This window comes from Triticum urartu, chromosome 7A (genome assembly GCF_056163025.1).
Source record: "Triticum urartu cultivar PI428250 chromosome 7A, HENAU_Tu73, whole genome shotgun sequence".
In the NCBI taxonomy this organism is placed as follows: domain Eukaryota; kingdom Viridiplantae; phylum Streptophyta; class Magnoliopsida; order Poales; family Poaceae; genus Triticum; species Triticum urartu.
The window spans coordinates 442,878,347-442,894,256 of NC_141879.1; the positions used below are offsets into that span (position 1 = coordinate 442,878,347).

General features: G+C 44.5%; 1 pseudogene across 1 annotated transcript; it reads right to left on the reverse strand.

Moving 5' to 3' along the window:
• Positions 1–234: 234 nt before the first annotated feature.
• LOC125524563 (F-box protein SKIP19-like) lies at positions 235–3,874 on the reverse strand (annotated as a pseudogene). Its single transcript, XR_015611302.1, has 2 exons — positions 3,426–3,874; positions 235–1,063 (listed from the first exon to the last, which is right to left on the reverse strand). The product of XR_015611302.1 is annotated as an F-box protein SKIP19-like (transcript).
• Positions 3,875–15,910: the final 12,036 nt, after the last annotated feature.

The following is a 15,910-nucleotide window of genomic DNA, read 5'->3' on the forward strand; positions in this document are numbered from 1 at the left end:
ATCTTTGCACATACGCAATACACATATGTGAGAGTGTATACAAACATTTTCAAATTTTTTCATGCAGTGGAAAAACGTATTTTGAAAACGAGCTCCGTGGAGCTCGGCCTCCAAAAGCCCTCACTCGATGACTACCCCTTAACATAGTGTTTAGCCGTACAGTTAATAGCAGGCTCCATCTAAACTGCAAGGTGCTACTAACATTGTACTTCTGAACCACACATGTTTGCAAGATTGTGTGACCAACACGAAACATTACTTGTACTGATCTTCTAGCAAAAGGGGGCACATGAGCAGGAGCGGCGAATGACTAGCGAACACTACTGTTCAGGAAAAATGTATTAATATCCAAGCACTTCCATCGCAACATCCAGATGAAGCTCATTTCATGAGCGCACGCATAGCCCTGAGAACCATCCTATCTTCTTCATCAAGGTCATCCTCGTAGACGCCATTAAGGTAGCGGGAAGGATCACAGTAGTCATCATAGTCCTCAGAGTCCAGATCATAGTCAAAACCATACCCCATATCATCAGCATCAGTGTCATCTTCACCTTGGGAGTCACTGCGGTAACGTGACCATGTAGGTTCCTGAACCTGAAAGTCGTAGCCAGCAGTTTAGTCATGTGGAAGCATCACCGTATTTATCCTGCCACACTTTGCTCGCAGGGTGTCGTCCATGTTGACATTGAAGCAATGACAAATGTCAAGGGACTCCAGGTGCTGGCAGTTGTCCAGGATGGCTGTCAGTCCTTCGTTGGTGAGGTTGTTGCCAAAGAGCTGCAGAGAGCGTAGCTTGCGCATAGTTGCAACCCCCAGGGCTTCATCGTCCTTATTGTAGCCACTGGCTTCAAAATCAAAGAATGAATGCTTGCTCTGTCTGAAGCGCTTCAGCTGCAGGCATGCTTTGCCAACAACCCCAAACACACCACCCTCACCCACATTTGAACACAATGAAAGCTCAAGCTCCTCAAGCAAAGGGAACTTCTCTATCGCAACTGTGAAACCTTCGTTAGAAACATCATAGCAAGAAATGAGTCGAAGACTTTTGAGAGATGGTGCCCTGCAAATATAGAATTTGGGTTTCAGTAACCAATAATAGGCCAGGCAAAAGAAGAAGAAAACAGCATTAGGACACAACATAAAACAACCAGAATCCATTATTGTTTCTATAGACTGATGTAGGTAAATCATTGGGGCAGTTTAGACGATGACTGCATAGCATCACCTGTCCAGAATTTAGAGCGGTATTGCGAGATTTCACTTAATAACTATAATTGTTAGATTTGACATGAGAAACATTTCAGGGACGATAACCAGCTGGGCAACCTATAATTGCATGTTGCAACATCATAATACATCCTACAGTCATTGCATATGAGTTCAACTGAAACAATTCAAACTATCTTCAGTAGCATTATTTTGCCTGTTAATGCTCCATAATCCTAGAAAGTTATTTCACATGGTGTTTGTTCGAAACGAGAACAACGGCACACTCATCTATGTCTTGGGTAACTAATATGTCAGGGACTTGGCTGCTGACTGACAAGTTTTTGTTGGGAAAGCACGGTCCATTCTTTCTGGACGAAGGGTGGCAGCAAAAGGAATATATTCATGTGCATATTTGCAAGGCACAGCTTATTACTACTTACAGATAAGTACGATCATCAATCACCCAAGCATGTGCCTAAATCATGGTTCAAGGGAAATTAAGGAGAGTAAGACCTTAGGCAATATGAAGGACATCCAGTGACTTAATATATTCAGTGACATACCCATGAGTTCACAACCGACTATTCGCTAAGTGACATTCCATAATAGAATCGCATGGAAGTTCTTAGTGCTCCATAGTTGCCATTAGCTACCATATTTTCCCTTGTCAGTAAAGAATGACAAATTGTAAACAGTTGCAGACAAAAGAACAGAACAAATTAACCAATGTAATAGCTGCAATAATCACCCTTATGCTTTTTGTTTGTATCAGTAGGTTAGATGAAATTCTTAAATTAGGAGGAATCACCACTCATCCAAAAATTTGTACAAGTCACAACAAATGTACAGTACAATTAAATGATAAGATGCCAAGGCATCAAATCAGAACTATAATTATGCACCATTTTTAGGAGGATCCGATGAGAGCGTCCTGTGTGTGTGCACCTGTATGTTCACCATGTAAATACTAATGAAGTTACCCTTACTCAGATGTGCTACAAATAAGGCCTTCTTTGGTTCATAGGATAGAAATATCATAGGAATAGGAAAAACAGGAAAGAGATATCATTTGATGCGCAGGATAGAAATTTTTCCATTGAGTCAAGGCTAATTTTTTTTCCTTTGAAATATGAAGGTCTGGTTCCTACCCTACATACAAATAGGATCCATTCCTACAAACTAAAGGTCTCCAAACAAACTTTTTCCTACAAAATTCCTATCCTTTAATACAACAACAACAAAGCCTTTAGTCCCAAACAAGTTGGAGTAGGCTAGAGGTGAAACCCATAAGATCTCGCAACTAACTCATGGCTCTGGCACATGGATAGCAAGCTTCCACGCACCCCTGTCCATAGCTAGCTCTTTGGTGATACTCCAATCCTTCAGGTCTCTCTTAACGGACTCCTCCCATGTCAAATTCGGTCTACCCCGCCCTCTCTTGACATTCTCCGCACGCTTTAGCCGTCCACTATGCACCGGAGTTTCTGGAGGCCTGCGCTGAATATGCCCAAACCATCTCAGACAATGTTGGACAAGCTTCTCTTCAATTGGTGCTACCCCAACTCTATCTCGTATATCATCATTCCGGACTCGATCCTTCCTCGTGTGGCCACACATCCATCTCAACATACGCATCTCCGCCACACCTAACTGTTGAACATGTCGCCTTTTAGTCGGCCAACACTCAGCGCCATACAACATTGCGGGTCGAACCGCCGTCCTGTAGAACTTGCCTTTTAGCTTTTGTGGCACTCTCTTGTCACAGAGAATGCCAGAAGCTTGGCGCCACTTCATCCATCCGGCTTTGATTCGATGGTTCACATCTTCATCAATACCCCCATCCTCCTGCAGCATTGACCCCAAATACCGAAAGGTGTCCTTCTGAGGTACCACCTGGCCATCAAGGCTAACCTCCTCCTCACACCTAGTAGTACTGAAACCGCACATCATGTACTCGGTTTTAGTTCTACTAAGCCTAAACCCTTTCGATTCCTATCCTTTAATATTCTTCCAAAATTCCTGTAAACCTGGAGGCCTAAGACTATGTTGTTTGCTAGTACTTTATACAGCCCTATCCCAGAAACAAAATTTAGAAGCACCAATTTTGAATTTCTACGAAATTGTTACGCGGGCACCAAAGGGAACACAAAATTCAGCACATGTAAACGAGAAGTAAACCTAAAATTGAGGATCGTGGGGGATCGAAATCTCACTGGTCGCCGAGGTAGAGGAGGAAGTCGTCGTCGCCGGCGTACTCGCCCCAGAAGGCCTCGCACTGCCCCTTGCTGCGGCGGACGGCGGCCTGCGCCATCCCGTGGAGGTTGAGCTGGTAGAAGAGATCGGCGTGGAAGCGCATGTCGATGCGACGCCACAGCTCGGGTTCGTCGCGCGCGGCGCGGCGCCAGGAGCGGCACACCTGGCCGGCCCCCATCAGGATCTCGATGTGGTCGAGCTTGTGGAGAATGGTCGAGATGGCGACCAGCGGCAGCTCTGCCCAGGTCCTTGTCGAATTGCGGTGTCGGCGGCGGGTGCCTCGACGGCCGCGGCGGCGGCGACCAGAGGACGAGGGCATCGCACGGCGGGGTTGGAAGGGTTAGGGTTTGGGGAAGAAGGCGCGGGAATGGAGGGTTTTCCGACTTTCGTTCTTTCTAAATGGCTAAGCCATGCGTCGCCCACGGAGATTAGGCACCGAATTAAATCTTGAGATGCAAATGTTTTTCTTAGATTAGATCATGTCAACACTTTTTTCCCTCCAAATTAAGAGGTGTACCCACATTTTTACTGATGAAAGGAAACCAAAAAAACAGTACTCCTATATCCATGACCCAAATCTCATGCACTCTACCACAACATTCGGGCAAAATCCTAAAAATAAAGTCATCCCGTAAGGCTTTTTTTAAAACAGACAAATTAATCATCACACCGAACAATGAGCAACAGTATAAAAAAATAACTAAGAAAACAAAAAAAAATGACACTAGGATAAAAATGACCAAATTACCCTTTTTCGTCATTGATGCCCATCCTCTTCTTTTGTCAAAGAAATCATTGTCATACCAATTAGGAGTGCTGCCATGGCACGAAGTGTTTGTTGCCCTTCGATTATCTGCAGTCCGGCCCATTAAAAGAGCCAATAAAAGACTTGAAAAAACAACACACTAGGATCATGGGAGTATACATAATGAAAACTAGTAGAATTTCTAGATTTCCATAAAGTCCAGATTACTGTCTCAAATCCAAAATAACTAATTGTCTATGATTCTTGGGGAAACTGCAATCCAACCACTAAAATCTTCAATCTTGCAGGGATACTGTTAATTCCAATAAATCTCTTAACCACACCCTATATAAAATTTGCTACTACACAGTTACACAAGGCTGCATTTTCAGAATCACGCGTCACACAAAAACTGCATTTAAATATGTGTGATCACAAAAACTGCATTTTCTATCTTTACCTTTTCGGTTTCTCTTATCAAGATTGTCTTAAGTCAGTACGCCATTTTTGAAGACAAATCACACGAAAGCTTTCACCTTCAAAGGAATTTTTGCATACTTTCGGGTCTAAATCCGACAGATCCCTTGGTAGAGTATCCTAGTTAGGCCATTGGGATGTATGGTAACATGAGACAAGGTTTTACCCAGGTTTGAGCTCTCATAGTGGAGATAATATACTACTCATGCTCATGTATATTGTGATTGTGGGTGTACAAAGTGCAGGTGAATACCAAAGGATTGTAATGCGTCTATCGATGAGCCCGATCCCCGGCTTATATAGCATGCCGGGGATCTTAGGGTTACAAATCCTAGTTGGCTACCTCGGTGAAGGTAGGGTCTTTCACGGCTCCGGTATCTTTGGCTTGGCCAAGTCTTTAGGAGTCTTCGTATAATGCGTCATGGCCGCCTAACATGGCCGAGAACGGAACTGATCTAGGGGTCCTTAGCTTGGCGCGCCATGTTGGGAATTGATGAGGTGTGACTTGTGAGGCCCCTGGGGCGGGACACCGTCGGTAGCCCTTGAACTGGTCTTCAGGCTTGGCTGCACCTCGACATCTCCGGGCTGCACATCGCCTTCGGTCACCGGGCTTGAAAGAGGTTCAACAAAGCTTTCCCAATAGTGCTTTCATGTAACCGGCCTCCAGCCGCCAGGCTTCCTCAGTGTGATGTAAAACTACCTCGGCCATGATTTTGTCGGAGGAGATAGCCGACCTACACCGAAAAAATGCTTCCTGCACAACCAGTTGCCCACGAGTCAAACTCCCACGTTGCTTCGCCAAAAGTCACCCCGTCCGGTCCTTTTAGACTAGAATGGTCTCCAATCGTCCCATTGGACTGCATGACAGTCTTGACATGATAGATAACAGCGCGGGCGTGAGATAACGTCCTACTCAGGCCACACCCCATCAGTAATGGGTGTGCGCCTAGATCCCCACACAACAGCGACACCCTCGATCCCCACATGTGATTAACGTCGTTGTGGGGATGTGATGGGATTTGATACCACCCACGAAGAGAACTGATGGTTCGATATCTTGTCACTTTAAAAGAGGGTTTTGATGTGGTTTTAGAAAGGTCTACAACAATTATTGTGTCTTTCTAACATTAATCCTTAGAGAAAGAAAAAAATGGTTTTTGTAGCGATCCGACCTCAGATGGTCAATCTCTGTGCATAAGTGTCATCCCTGGATCGGCAATGCTGACACACACAGTACTCGAGGATTTATAACAGAGTTCAATCACACACTTATTACATCAAATGTCTCAAAAGAGAGCTTATTACAATAATATGGCTTAAGTCCATCTAAATAAGATAACATCGGAAGCTTCGAAGGGAAATGAGTCCATCAACTCCAACAGCATAGCTGAATGCATGACAACGACCTAGCGCATCTTACTCTTCGTCTGAAAACGCTGCAACATAATACGTTGTAGCCTATGTAGTTCGACATATGGAATATGCTGGCAGAATAACACTATAGAGCAAGGGCATGAAACAACTATAACTATATGCATACATGGCTAGTGGAGGCTCTATGGTTATTTTTGCAGAAAGCTTAGTTTTTCCCTACAACAAAGGAATATGTTTTATTTAACTACAAATTTTGTTGAAAACATCGAGAATGATAACCCCATCTCAACCCTAATTAATAATCAATAACCCAACAAGTTAATTAAGTAAAGTGATGAGATCAACATAATAATTCAAGCACTAGATACTCAAGATGTCCATAACCGGGGACACGGCTAACCATGATTAGTTTGTACACTCTGCAGAGATTTGCGCACTTTTCCCCACAAGACTTGATCTCCTCCATTGGATTTCTCACACTACATGATGTTTGAGAAACGGATGACCGAGACATAGTCTTTCAAAAGCATTACAAAACAGTAAAATGGAGCTACTCACGCCCTTCCACAGCGATTTGACGCCCTCGGCCATCAAATCAGTCTAATAGACGCTCCAGATATGGCATTCTTTCCGTCGCTCGTGCCTACATGTTTTTCCTTGGATCACCCGGCGCTGCCCACTTGGCACATCGTAAACGGGTTGCTGCTCCGCTGGCCAACCTAGGCTTTATGTGCTTAATTGGGCTGACAGGTCGGGAGAAATAGATTAGGCCCAGGAAAATGGTGGTAAACAACAGGCCCGTCAACTGCCGACCTAGGAGGCATCATCTCAAAATTTCTCCACCACACTGGGTGCGTTCTCCCCGAGGCGGCGGCGCGCGGTGTCGAGATCATTCCCCTCTTACGGCCAGTCCCCTTCCCCTCTCCCCTCTGCGAGCGATCGAAACCTAATGGCGCTCTTTCACTAGCGGTGGCAGTGGACATCGCCCAATTAGTGGTGGCTCCTCTCTCCCCCTTCCATGCAGGTACGTAATTGCCACCGTCCGCTCTCCACTCTCGGGGCTACTCGTGTGTTTGATTGTAAGACTCGATGGCAGGTTACACAGGCCCGAGAACAATGACGCCGTCTGGTGGTGGTTTCATTGAGATGGAGACATGGAGTCTACAAACAAAATCGATATCGGTGATTGATTCATGCTGTTTTGGTTTTGTTCTCATTGTGGTTGCAGCATCTCTCAACCACACCGTGTATATCTAGAGGGGCGCTTCACCAAGGACGACGGCCGGCGTCAAGATATTCATCACTCGCCTTACGTCGTTATCTTGCATCACCTCCACTTATGTATGCACCGACGGGGCCATCTCACTACCAGATTCCCCGTCGACCTGAGTACTGGATCTGGGCTTGCCTCTCCCATGGACATGATTCCCCAGGGAAAGAGGTGATTCACGCATGTCCCCATTCTCCAACACAACAACACCATCTTCCTGGTTGTGTCCGGAACAATTGTATTTCCGTTCTTGCAATGGAAGGGGTACGCCAGGTTCAAAAACAAAAAACACAACAACACCAACACTGTAGTCTTGATCTCCCCCCCGGCCCGCCCCAAGTATGTGATGATTGGTTGACGCTGCGATGGACTTCTGTGCTGCTTGGATTGTCCCGAGCTAACGGATGAACACTCTGCAATTCGTTCTTGCCTGTGGCCCTGTGCCTGGAGGACTTCCCTTCAGAATTTCAGATTATGCACTTGAACAAGGTATTTTAACTTCAGACCACTCCTTTTCAACCTCAAATTTGTGAATTTTTTTCTTATATACTTATATTTCGTTGTTATTTAGAATGCATGTTGTTGCCAGAAACAACTTTTGCCTCTTGGTTCCTGCTCGTGTGTTGTGTGCAGTGACAGCTGATGGCCGGTGTTGTCTGCTACACATGTCTGAATTCAATTAACTCCGTTTCCTTAGAGAGGTTGCCTAGGAAGAATTCAACTCGAGATTGTCGAGTAGAAAATGGATTCTACTGTGCTTTAAATCACAAACAAACATGACTTAATGTCTATAATTATCAATTCCAATTTATGAAAAAATCACTGATCAATGCTTAACAATTTTTTTATATGGCAATCCTCAAACTCGTCTGCATAGGGTACTTTACTGGTGCAGGGAACGTGGGTAGAAGGAACTTTGCTTGATCCTTTTTTAGCAAGTCATGAACCTTGGTTTAGCTGTAAATCCAAACAACCATTTTCTTCTCCCTGGATTTTGGGCAAATATGCTAGAAGAACCACCAAAGTTACGAGAGCCTCTTAGTTCATCTCACACCTAATCTTGGGAAGGACGACGTTTTTGGTTTTAATTGGTCCATTGAATTGCTTGACATCACATCACAAAAGATGATTATTCCATTTAAGTGTTTTTGTTTCTTTATTTTCTGCATGTAGTTGATATCGATGCATTTGAATAAAACAACATTCATTGCTAGCTACTATGCAGATTATTTTGATTGCAGCTAAAGCTACATTATTGGGTTCTCTATCCTTGAAGAAGCTTCAGACCTTCCATGAATCATTGAACTACTATGGATACCTCTTCCTTAGCACAGGTAAACTATTATGTATTTATATATACATGCTCAGGTTTCATACAACTATCGTACCGATCAGTAATGCCAAAGGGTGTTGTGCCTCATAAAATCCATATAAGGAACACTGCTTGGATAATTTTGAGTATACCCTCTGTTTCTACTTCCTCTCTGAAGATTTATCGTTAGCCTGCTTCCTCCGATGTGCGTGGCTAGCAACACTTTCTTCCAGTAATCTTGAAGCAAAGCACATGGGTTATGTAGAAACCCATTAGTCTACAGATCCTCGTGAAAAGTATTATCCTGCCAAAGGATACATAAATTTTTCTTTGTATAACCAATAAATAGAGCTTCTAAGCTGCTATTATTGGCCCGAAAACAAACAGGATATATTCTTATCCTTATTGTTTGAAACACTATTTGCTACACATCCTTCTGCTTGAGATTTCCAGATAATTTTGATATTAATAGCTGATAAATTCTTCAGATTTTCTAAAATGTTTAGGTTCTTTTGACAAGATGGGCGGGCGCAGCAACGTGCGCATTCATGTTCTAGTTAACTCTTTACGACGAGTAGACCGTATATAATCCCCTACGTCTGCTAGTCTACCACTAAAAGAGGTCACACAACATACTCAACTATGTAAGAGCCCATAATGGCTTGTGGCTGCACACGGAAGTTTCCAGCACAAATAATATTATGATCCCTTTGAGCCCGGGTGGCGAACCATAGGAAAATCATACGGATACCCTGGGATCTCCTTTGGACAACACTGGATATTCCCCACGTGCCCAGCAACCAATCCACCCATATGTGTGTTAAAGTAGCCACCTTAAGTTAAACCTTAGTTAACAATAATCTCTCACATCTGTCATGAATTCTCCCAAACCAAACCACGTTTACGAGCATAGCATAGCAAAGTATAGTAAGCGTAGCGTAGTAACTCCTAAGGTTTAAATAAACGGGCAATAGGTACTACCTCTACAACTACTTCCCAATACCCACATGTTAAACAAATCCTACTCATGCAATGTTTGAGGGTTGAAACTAATGCATAAAAACTAGGTAATAAAGGGGTATGATCAAAGTGTTACTTGCCTTGTTGACGATCTGGAAACCCTAGTGACTCGTAGTAGCACGCTTCACACTCTGGAAACTCTATCGTGAACAAACAATAGCATACATAAGCACTCAAGCATAATATGCAAGGGAAAAACTCAAGAGAAAAGATCCAAACTGAAAGTGTAGGATCGAAAGTATGTCTAAGGGGGGGTGATTAGACTACTTGACCGAATAAAAACTTAACCTTTTCCCAATTTTAGTTCTTGGCAGATTTTAGCTATTTTAGGACAAGTCAAGCAATCATCCCACAATTCAAGCAAGCATGCAAAGAGTATATTGGCAGCGGAAAGTAAAGCATGCAACTTGCAAGAATGTAAAGGGAAGGGTTTGGAGAATTCAAACGCAATTGGAGACACGGATGTTTTTCCCGTGGTTCGGATAGGTGGTGCTATCCTACATCCACGTTGATGGAGACTTCAACCCACGAAGGGTAACGGTTGCGCGAGTCCACACAGGGATCCACCCAAGGGTAACGGTTGCGCGAGTCCACACAAGGCTCCACCCACGAAGGGTCCACGAAGAAGCAACCACCCACAAAGGGTCCACGAAGAAGCAACCTTGTCTATCCCACCATGGCCATCGCCCACACAGGACTTGCCTCACTAGCGGTAGATCTTCACGAAGTAGGCGATCTCCTTGCCCTTACAAACTCCTTGGTTCAACTCCACAATCTTGTCGGAGGCTCCCAAGTGACACCTAGCCAATCTAGGAGACACCACTCTCCAAGAAGTAACAAATGGTGTGTAGGTAATGAACTCCTTGCTCTTGTGCTTCAAATGATAGTCTCCCCAACACTCAACTCTCTCTCATAGGATTTGGATTTAGTGGAAAGAAGATTTGAGTGGAAAGCAACTTGGGAAGGCTAGAGATCAAGATTCATATGGTAGGAATGGAATATCTTGGTCTCAACACATGAGTAGGTGATTCTCTCTCAGAACATATGAGTTGGAATGGTGTGTGTGTTCTGATGGCTCTCTCATCGAATGAGAGGGAGGTGGAGGGGTATATATAGCCTCCACACAAAATCCAACCGTTACACAGTTTTCCAATCTCGGTGGGACCGAATCAATAAACTCGGTCTGACCGAAAATGTAAACCTAGTGACCGTTAGAGATTTTCGGTGGGACTGACATGCAACTCGGTAGGACCGATATGGTTAGGGTTTGGGCATAACGTAATCTCGGTGAGACCGATTACACAAACTCGGTGAGACCGAATTTGGTAATTAGCTAACCAGAGAGTTGGTCAGGCAAACTCGGTGGGACCGATTTGCTCTTTCGGTGAGACCGAAAAGTTACAAAGGGGAAACACTGAGTTTACATTGCAATCTCGGTGGGACCGATTCGCTCTTTCGGTGAGACCGAAAAGTTACGAAAGGGAAACAGAGAGTTTGCAATCCCTTCTCGGTGAGACCGAGATCCTTATCGGTAGAACCGAATTGCTAGGGTTTGGCACTGGCTAATGACAAGTGAAACTCGGTGGCGCCGGATAGGAAGAATCGGTAGGACCGAGTTTGGCTTAGGTTTTAGGTCATATGTGGATATGGGAAAGTAGTTGAGGGTTTTGGAGCATATCACTAAGCACATGAAGCAAGAGGCTCATTAAGCAACACCTTATCCCTCCTTGATAGTATTGGCTTTTCCTAAAGACTCAATGTGATCTTGGATCACTAAAATATAAAATGAAGAGTCTTGAGCTTTTGAGCTTGAGCCAATCCTTTGTACTTAGCATTTTGAGGGTTCCACTTTCACATCCATGCCATGCCAATCATTGAGCTTTCCTGAAATAATCATCTTGGAATAGCATTAGCTCAATGAGCTATATGTTGTTATGAATTACCAAAACCACCTAGGGATAGTTGCCCTTTCAATCTCCCCCTTTTTGGTAATTGATGACAACATGTAGATTAAAGCTTCGACAAATGATAATAAGCATGAAATATATCGTCGCTTTGAGAAGTATGTGATAAGTAAGAGCTCCCCCTAAATTTGTGCATATTTAAAATTTGCTTTGGACTACAAATGCACAAGGAGTTAGAGTCATGGGTTACTCTTCCATGTCACATACATCTTGGTGGAGTGCTTAAAATGATAAGAATGAAATACATGCACTCATCACCAAGAATAATGAATGATCACATAAGATAGATAAGATAATAGCATTAAGCAAGCATTAAGTGTAGCTTATGATCAAACACATGATCATCAATGTCTCACAAATAATGACGTAGTATCTCAAGCACTCAAAAGCAAATAAGTTCGAAAAAACCACCAAATAAAGCAAGAGAGAAAAGCAACACTCTCTCTCTCTCGAAGCCTATGATCTATACATCTTCTCCCCCTTTGGCAACAAGTTACCAAAAAGTTCCTAGAAAATGCATAGCACTAGATCGACGCTCAGGCTTGATCTTCTAGTGGTGGTGGAGTCCGGATCACTCCAAGGACGGAGGCTTCGGTAGACGCTGAAGTAGACGCTGGAGTTGGAGCTGAAGTAGATGCTAGAGCTGGTGGAACTGAGGCTGTGGCTAGTGCTGAGGTGGTGGCTCTTGTGTCAGCAACTGGCACGGCAGACGACCTCGGACCTCTTGGCACTCTGGCAAAGGCATGAGTGGTAGTCCTGCCTCTCCTCTCCTGCATGTCCTCCTGGAGCTGCTCCACTGCAGACTGAACTTCCGTTACTTTGACATCCAAGTCATAGAACTTCTGTTCCATGATTCTCTCTAGGCTCTGCTGATTCTGAGTGAGGGTGGCCAGACTTTGCTCAATCCTCAGCGTGGATGCAATCAAGTAACCAAGCTGCTCTTGTTTTGTCTTCAAGAAATATTCAGATGCCTCCTCTTGAGTTGGCATCTTGGCAGCTTTCTCCTTCCTTGCCTTCTCCTTCTTTGCGTAAGCTTGTGCAGACGATGGCTCGTTCTCAGTCATCACAACTTCATTGTTCTCAAAATCTGGACGGATGGGTAAATGTTCCTTGTCCAATAAATATATGCCCGTGCCCATCTTGGAGTTGATGAGCTCCTGAATCTGAGGGGCATATCCGCAACTCCTCTTCTGGTCTGCTGCAGTCCTCTTGATTGTTTCCACTATGAGGCTCATCACTTTGAACTTCTGGGGCACATCAAACACATGTAGCAAGTTGATAGCATGGCCTCTGATCATCTTGTGATCACCTGACTTGGGCAATAAAGTGTGCCTCAAGATCCAATTGATGGTTGGCAGTCCTGACAGAAGGTAATGTACTGAGCCAAACTTGAAGGTATCAAGTGCTTCATTTGGGATCTCCTTGTACATATTTGACATTGAGTTATGGTCCATCTTCTTCTTGGCATAGATGTCCATGTCATCATCATGCTCCTCTGGGGCATTAATCAACTTTGCCCATTCCTCAACAGTGGATTGGTACCTCGTGCCCTCAGACATCCATGTGATCCTCCCATCTGGATAAAAGTGTGCCGTGGAGTAGAACTGCATGATGAGTTCCTCGTTCCACTTTGTGAGCTTCTGCCCAACAAAGTCAGCTACTCCACAAGCTATGAAGCTGTCTTGCACTCCAGGATAGTGCTCCTCATTGTCCTTGATGTACTGCCAGTCAACCCATCTCATATCACAGACTATTGGCTTCTTATCAAGCAAAACAGTCTCATAGAAGTCCTGCTGCTCCTTGGTGTGAAATCTGTAGTCCACAGCAGTCCTCCTCCTTGAAGCATACGGATCTGCTTCTCTCCACTTCCTCAGCCTTGAATCTCTCCTGAGCTTCATATCCTCAGCCACAGGATGAGCATCGTTGTGGTCTGGGATCTTGGGCTTTAGCTTCCTTAGGACATTCTCTTCCTCTTCTTCAGCAACAGTCTCAGGCACTGGGGCCTTGTTCTTCTCAGTAGCTGGGATGCTTCTTGTGTTCCTCTTTGGCTTTGGCTTTGGAGCTGGCTTGGCCTTGGAAGCAGCTCCCCCTGATTTTATGGCATCTCCCATTAGCTTGGGTGCCTTGGGTGCTGGTGCAGCTACCTCTTCTTCTTCTTCCTCTTCCATGATGGAAGCTTTGCCAAGCACTCTAGCCACAGTCTTCTTCACCCTTTCCTTTCTTTTCTTGCCCTCAGCTGCAACTGGCTCTATGGGCTTCTCAGTTGACATTCTGGCCTTTGACATTGGCTGCCTGCCTGCTGGCCTTTTGATTTTCAGGCCTGGCTTAGTGCCTTGAGCTGGCTCAACTCTCTTGGAAGTGGCCTCTTCCTCTGCCACATAGTCTTCATCTTCGGAATCTGAAGTCCTCTTCTTTCTCTGTCTCGTGGCAGCCTTTGGCAAGTTGCTAGGGGTGCTCCTGCTGCCTTCATCAGAAGAACTGGAGGGACTAGTGCCCTCACTCACCACCACTTGCTGTTCTGACACATTCTGGCTATCACTTTGATCAGACATGCTGCAAACTCTGACTGCTGACCCTGTGAACAGATTATAGATGAGGTAGAAAAGATGAGCATCACAAAATGGAGAGATTTTTGCAAAAGAATGATCCAAAAACTTAGTTTTAGTTTCCCACTGAAATCATCTCGGATCTACCGATTTTCAAACTCGGTGATACCGAAGCAGTTTTGGCACCTGAACTGGTGAACTCGGTTGGACCGAGTCACAGTTCGGTGGCACCGAGACTGCTAGGGTTTCAAAGAGTTCCAAAATCGGTCACACTGATAAGTAATTCTCGGTCAGACCGAGTCTCACTTGTGCAATGGCATAAGCCAAATCGGTGGGACTGAGTTTTTCAACTCGGTGGGTCCGAAATGGTTTCGGCGGAAACCTAAACCTAGAATTTTCGAATCAAACCTAATCTATGGGCGTTTTGACTAGATAGGAGTGTTTCAATCGTGGCAAGAATCATGAAGAACACAATGTGCTAGGAATCAGATTGGAGAATAGCACAAAGATCGAGTCCATACCCTAGTTCGGCGGGGACTTGCTACGGCGGCAACGGCGGGGCAGAATTCCCGTTGACGGTGATGGAGACCAGCGACTGGAGGCGGCTGGCGGCGAGAAGACGATCCGGAGACCACGAGGGCAGAGCAGGCTATCGCACGGGCGAAGGGATTCGGAGAAATTTCCAAAATTTTGCCCGTGACTATATATAGCCCGACCCTGTCGGTGTGACCGAGTGGAACAACTCGGTGGCACCGAGATTCATAACTGCAGGTAGTTACTGAAACTCGATGTGACCGAAATGTTCAAATCGGTTGCACCGAGATCGAAAACCTAGATCAACTTAATGATCTCGGTAGGACCGAAAGTGGGGTATCAGTCAGACCGAGAATCATAAAGAGGTTTTGGAAGTTTAAGTCTATGACGAATCGGGGACTCCGAGCGCTCCTCACACAAAGTGGTTGGAATCTGACTTGATCAAATTTTGTGATGCAACATGAATAGATTTTGAGACGAGAAAAGCATAGATAGCTAGAGGAGGTACTTAGGCATTCTTGTCCATCCACTTGGCAAAAGAAAGTAAACCAAACAATCAAAACAACAAGTGGATGTCCTTGAATGAGTAAAATATGCAACCAGCATGCTCACACAATAAGATGGCAAATGAAATATGTGACAAGGCATGCACAACCAATTCTAGCATCTATCAAGCAATTTGCGATGACTAGGTCATCTATATATGAGTATATTGACTTAGGAGTCAAGTGAGAACACTTGATCATAGGTCATACTCATTGTTTAAGCTCAAGTGGGGTTACCACTTTTACATAAAGCATTGTTGTGTTCACATCTTTAGAGTTGCTTTAGCTCAAGTCTTAGAGTAAAGCTCCCCCTAGATGTGATATCCCCCCTAAGAGGGATGAACTAACCTTGGGTTTTGTCGATGATGACTTCATGTAGATATTGAAGATGTGGATGCTCAATGTTGATGTAGATCTCTTGGAGCTATCCATTTGAGTGAATTGCACTTTCAATACCTACATGGGTTAGTCCCACAAGGAACAAATAAGGATATCCATAGACATAGAGTGATGCACACACAAGATGATGTCCATGAAAACTTTTAGGTTACCTTGTCCCTTGTCTTACCAACAAGAGGGTTTGTGACTCCTTGAGCTAGTGCAAGATGTGGAAGTTGATTGCACTTGTTCTTGCCAAAATGAATGTGAGTGAAGTATG